General features: G+C 37.2%; 1 pseudogene; it reads right to left on the reverse strand.

Annotated features, from left to right (window-relative positions):
- Positions 1 to 353: 353 nt before the first annotated feature.
- The window catches only part of LOC102768759, an 11,354-nt pseudogene continuing 4,892 nt past the window's right edge, over positions 354 to 6,815 (reverse strand).

Consider the following 6,815-nt stretch of genomic DNA (forward strand, 5'->3'; position numbering starts at 1 on the left):
CTTGCCCTTCGCGTGTTTGTTTATAGCAATGCCAACTGCACGCTGGGTGACATTGCAGACTCTTCCAGTTTTTCCACATGTTTGGTTATAGCAATGCCAACTGCATGCTGGGTGACATTGCAGACTCTTCCAGTTTTTCCATGGAAACATTTGCAGGGCAATTTTATTTTGAACAGTGCCCATTCCCTTGATGTTTACAATATCGCCTTTCTTGTGGGTTCACATCTATGTGGCCAAATGAATAACTCCATGTTTTCTAAAAGTCCTAGATAACATACAGCTGGGTTCCTCTCCTCTTACCCTTATGTGGGTCATTTTGGTGAGTCAATGGTGAATCATTGAAACATGGCAGTTTAGACCACAAGGTTAAATTCACTGTTTGCACTGGGATTTGTATCTTTGAATGACACTAAGATTACAATAACATAGTCAAATTTCAGTCAATTTTTTTAAGTCACCAAAAGAAAATTAAACTTATGAAGGAGTGAAATTTTTTAGCAGTGAGTTTTCAATTTTAGTGGGTAATATTATTTAAGACTATAAGCCTAAAGAAGACTGGATTTGTAAGCGTGAGGTCTGCCTTATATCCTCTTGTGGCATAATTCTCCCACCTCTCTGGTAAAGGTTGATTCCTGCTTGTCTCTGCATCATCACTTTTATCTCACACAGCTCCTGGTGCTGTCCTATATAATAAAAGGCTAATATGCAAATTTTCCTCTTGACCAGGAGTTCTACCAGGAATTCAATGGGGAGTTCAACCAGGGGGCAAGGCCGGTCAGCCAACCTCCTATAGCCTCTCGCCCTGCCGGCCAGGCCTGGTCGGCCCCGATCAGGGCGGACCGGCTGGACCCCACCCATGCACGAATTCATGCACTGAGGCTCTAGTAATAAATAATGTCAGATCGGTGCTGCATAGTTCTCATAGTCACTACTTGCTGCTTACCAGAGGGCTAGAAAATGAACACTAAGAACACCAAGAAGCACAATCAGCATAGTTTCCCCTTTGCAACAGTGGATTGATACATCATCAATATCTTTCTTTTAACCCAGCCAGTCTGGCTCAGTGCTTGAGAATCAACCTATGAACCAAGAAGTCATATTTCAATCCCGGTCAGGAGGAGAGCAGGAGGAGCCAATCTATGATAATCTTTCATCACTGGTGTTTCTGTCTCTCTCCCTCTCCTGTCCTCTCTGAAATAAATGAAAACTGTATGTATATATATTTAAAATCTATGTTTTAATTAATGATTGTATTAGGTATCGATTGGTACATTAAAAATATCTCACAATTTGACAGCTAATACAGCAAACATTTTCTCACAGTTTCTGACTGTCAGAAATCCAGGTGTCAGTCAGTTCCTTCTGGCTGAAGGTCTCCTATGGTTTTATAATTATGCTATTGGCAGGGGCTGTGGGCATATCTAAAAGCTCAAGTGGGGAAAATTGTGATTGTTGGCTGGCTTTAATCTCTTATTACCTGTATATCAGCACAGGGCTGTTTTATGACATGGCATCTAGCTATTCTATAATAAGACAGTTGACTTCTACGAGGGTAAACAGGCCAGGAGAGAATGAGAAAGGCAAACCAAGATGAAAACCAGAGAATTTTTTATAGCTTAATCTCAAGAATGGCATGGCATCACTTGTGCTGTATATTATCGGTTCAAAGTGAGTCATTAGTCCTGGCCACACAAGAGGAAGAGAGTAGACAAGGCTATGCTATCAGGAGGTGGGGATTAGTGGTAGCCATCCTAGAGTCATTTTATCAGAGTAGACTTTTAATTTTTTAATCACAAAGTACTCAGAAATATTTAGCTCTCAGTGGAACCTATGTTTTATTAAAAACAATATTATAAACAAGAGAATTAGTATTCATGAGTTCTTCCTCAAAGGTACCATGACCTTACCACATTGTTAGTGTTCATTCAAAGTGATGCATGCAAACATTTCTTTCTTTTTTTAAAAAATTTATTTCAGAGAGGAAGGGAGAGGGAGAGGGAGATAGAAACATCAATGATGAGAGAGAATCATTGATTGGCTGCCTCCTGCATGCCCCACAACTGGGGCATGTACCCTGACCCAGAATTGAACCATGAACCTCCTGGTTCATAGGGCAATACTCAACCACTGAGCCACATTGGCCAGGCCAAACTTTCCTTATTAAGGATTTCCTGTGCTACCATCCTATGATATTATTCAATAGAAACAAAAATTAGCAATTAGTAAACAAATTTCTATTTTTAATATTAAGAAAATATATTTTGTAAACATGAGTATTTTCTTGAGTATCTATCTACATATTTTTCTATCCCCACACAGCTAAAGCCCACTTATGCCCCACTTTCATCATTAAGTTCACCTCTCTTTTCAGATAAATGGGAAAATGTAAAATTTATCACAGGAAGGCAGTTCTTCATATTCTGTTTTGCGGCTGTTCTCACCTTTACTTTGGTCCCTCATTCTGACAACCTTGTACCATAAAATCTAACACCTCCTTGAACACTATGTTCATTATAAGCTACCTTAATATATATCAAGGTTTTTGTTGGATGTATAACCTGCTGTTAATTGGTTAGGTCTGATATCCTTTAGCTGGCTGGTTGAATTCCTATAATTTGCTTTAGAGACATGCTTTATTTATTCTACATGCACCTTAGTAAGTATAATATTACTGCATTATTAATAATGTTGCTATTGACAAAAAATACAAATATTCTAATGGTTTTCAAAGCTTTATTAAGACTTTTTATATTTAAGTATAATAACATTAATAGTTGAATATTACCATTTTATGATTTAGTTCATTGAAAGATTGTTAGTTTAAGTGATATCTTTATTGTACAGTTAGTTAAATATAGGTTTTGTCTCCTGCATAGATTAAATTCTATATAATTAAATAGTTAAATTACCTAAGATTAGACTAAAAGATTATAAAACAGTTTATAAGTGAAGAGGACTCTTTTTTTCTTTTATTAAAATAGGAATATCTAGAGGGAAACTTGTTTCTGAGAAAACTTGCTTTAAATATGACATCTAAAGTGATATGCCCTTGTGATAAGTCAGACGTTCTGTACTGCCAAATTTGAGGAACAGGTACTGGGAATAATTTGTTGATTTTTGAATTGCTAGATCCATCTAAGTGTTTGCAGCACTCCTCATGGTCTCACTCTGTGCCAGGAATCTTGGCGTGACATCCATTAATGATATTGCTAGACAGAACAAAAGCTGAGGCAGGAGTCCCAGGATAAACATTAAGGAAATTCACTGACTTGGCAATCAGTAGGCAATTTAAATAGCTCTAATCAATTCAAAAAAGTGGGTATTAGAATGTGGTATTTAAGCAGTAAGTGAATTTCTAAAATGGTGCACATTTACTTTAAATGGAACGTCAGGGGTGCACAGAGGATTTGGATTTAAAAAAAAGAAGAACAAATCTGCTATGACTGGTTTGTATCAGTGGATAGAGCATCGGCCTGCCCTGGGACTGATGGATCTGGTTTGATTCATGGCATGAACCTCAGTTGCAGGCTCAATCCCAGGCCCTGGTCAGGCACGTGCAGGACGCAATGAATCAATATGTCTCTCTCACATTGATGTTTCTCTTTCACTCTGTCACTCTTCCTCCCTTGCACACTCTCTAAAAATCAACGGAAAAATATCTTCAAGTGAGGATTAACCAAAAAAAGAATTTTAAGTAATTTATTTATAACAAAAATAATAATTAGTAGGGCTGAGAGTTCAATCTCTTCCCTTAATTATTACTTACAGTATGCAGTATACAACAGAGAGAGAGCGGTGGTTGCCATAGAAGACTGCCCATTGCTTAAGTTTAGTGTTAAGCTTGTTTGCACTTTTTTCTAGTGAAAGCTTCATTTTTAATTAATGGATTCATCTGTAAACTATATGCCATGCCAAAGGAATTATAACAAACTAGAGTTCTGGTGCACAAATTCATGCATGGGTGGGGTTCCTCGGCCTGGCTGGCAATCAGGGCCGATCTGGGCTGATCAGAGCTGGGTGGCAGAGGTTGGCTGTGGGAGTGCACTGACTATCAGGAGGCAGCTCCTACATTGAGCATCTTCCCCTGGTGGTCAGTGCGCATCATAGCAATGGGTCATAAAGGTCACTTAGGCTTTTATATATATAGATTAAGCAAAATGTTGAGACTAGAAAAAATTCAGTTTCAAATTGGATCTTACATTATTTATTATTTTAAAATCTACCTATGTCACTGTCACCCCAATCCTATCTAATAAAAGAGTAATATGCAATTGGCCATCACTCCAACACACAAGATGGCCTACCCCATGTGGTCAAAGATGGCCGTCCCCATGTGGACACAAGATGGTGGTCAGGGAAGGGCAGTTGGGGGTGACCAGGCCAGCAGGGGAGGGCAGTTAGGGGCAATCAGGACAGTAAGAGAGCAGTTAGGCGTTGATCAGGCTGGCAGGAAAGTGGTTAGGAGGTGATCAGGCTGGCAGGGGAGTGGTTAGGGGCAATCAGGCAGGCAGGCAGGTGAGTGGTTGAGAGCCAGCAGTCCCGGATTGTGAGAAGGTGAAGGCTGGGCTAAGGGAATCCCCCCACCCAAGTGCACGGATTTTGTGCACCGGGGCTCTAGTAAATTTAATAAAAGAGAAGATCTACCTATGTTGCTGTTTATGTCTGTATTTGATTAATGAGATCATATAAATTGTGTAGAGAATAATACTTTGCCTATGTTTGAATAATACTTTGAATTCATACATTTATTCATTTTATAAAGATGTTTTATTCAATCTGCCTTGGTTTCAAATGACTTTATTTTCCTCTGTACACCACCTTACTCTACTTTTCCTCAGTATCTCTTACTAATGTATCAAGTCCTAGCATTGTCTACTCTGAAATCCTTTATTCTGTTCTCCATCAAAGGTAGATTCCATTCTCCTGTGCTTCTTTAGCATCCTATGCACATGTACACTTCCATCTGTCACCTCACCAATAAAATAGTTATCTTCTCATGACCCCTGCAAAAAAAACCCAAAAACAAACAAACAGAAAGCACATTTGTTTATCAACATTTAAAAGTTGGTCTTGCCAACTTTTTTTATTATTATGAAAACAGTTCTATCTTAGCATTAGTCTAATCAACTTTTGCCCTATATAGCATATTCTCTATTTTTTTTATGAGTTACCACCTTATTTCCATGAATTCCATCATTTTGGCTCTCTTCAATATTTTCAAACATAAAAAAATAATTAAACTTTAGTTTATTCTAATGCATTTCACTATGGATTGCCAGTCTCCATTTTATTTTATTTTTTTAATATATTTTTTATTGATTAAGATGCGGACTAGATGGTGAAAGAGAGAGGCATGGGAAAAGCCCAGCTTTGGGCCTCTGCACAGGCCATCACACATTTACTTCCCTCCAAAGGAACAACATAATCTGATGAACAAGGACTGATCCAGAGACGGAGAGGCATTGATTGGACTGTCGGGCTTTGGAGGCAGTCTCCATTTTATTAATGCGAAGTTTCTTGAAAAGGTGTCATGTACTCCCCGCACGTTAATTCCTCAGATAACTCCAGTTGAAAATCTTCTCCACCACTGTGTGAAACAAGTCTACCCTAAGTTACCAATAACTTCCTCGTTGCTAAATCTTAATGCCAACTTTTATTCCTCATATTAATTAATTTTGCAGCATTTGACATGCTTCTTTATTTGTTATTACTTCTCATTTTTTTTTTAATTTCTTGCCATCCTTATTATTTATTTTTGTTCTACTCTATTCATACTCAATGTTTTTGTTTTTTGTGGATTGTGATCTCCCTTACTCATCACAGTATAACTTCATATTACATAACATCCACATTTACTTTGAGTTTTCTTGCAAACTTCCATTTCCTTCTTTTGCATATTTGCACTCTTATGTTTGTTTCTACATATGTTATATGCCTCAAAATTCATTACTAGTTTTTAAGTTTAGACAGTCAATCATTTTTATAGACTTAAAATAAGAAACTATGTATTCTATGTTTATTCACTTCTAAAAACTATTTTTAGGACTACTAACTTTTTAGCATAGCTCATATGTCCATCTGGTATCACTTTCTTTCAGAAGAATTATCTGTAATATTTTTGTACTGTAGTGTTGGTCTCCTGATAATGAATACTCTTGACTTTCTAAACTTTGTTTTATCTGAGAAGGTCTTTATGTAAGTGTTCATTTAAAACACATCATTATTGAGGCATGAATGACATACAACAAACTATACATATTTAAAACTTAAAAATTAACTTTTGACATAATATTGCAAATGAAATTATGATCACAATAATTTTTAAAAAGCATATCTATCACCTCCATGTACTTAGGCAACCTGTATTTCTTTCAGTCATTATGCTTTTTAAAATGTTGAAACTTTTTTTCCCTGCTCACATTAGGGAACTAATATAAAGTGCTTAATCCTATAAGATGAAAGTATGATATAAATATGTAATTACAAAGTTAACCACTAGAAACATGTCACAAAAGAAAAGTTTAAAAAAAAAACGTGTAAAAATAGAAAACATAGCATAAAAGTTTAAAGTGAGCTAGGATCAAATATATTGCCATATCAATACATTTAAGTGCATTAAACTTAACCTGACTGCTTAGGGGCCTGAGAATCAGGCCTGGAGAGAGGCCTCAAGAGAGAAGCAAGGTCTGATCTGGAGCCTCTGTGGCAATTGTTGATCAGTACTTGCCTCTCTCTTTCTCTCTGGGCCTGGCCAGCAGCTGCGCCTCCATTTCTCTCCAGGCCTCCACTGGAGCTGCTGATCAGCCCCACCTTTC

This window comes from Myotis davidii, unplaced genomic scaffold, assembly GCF_000327345.1.
Source record: "Myotis davidii unplaced genomic scaffold, ASM32734v1 scaffold143, whole genome shotgun sequence".
In the NCBI taxonomy this organism is placed as follows: Eukaryota; Metazoa; Chordata; class Mammalia; order Chiroptera; family Vespertilionidae; genus Myotis; species Myotis davidii.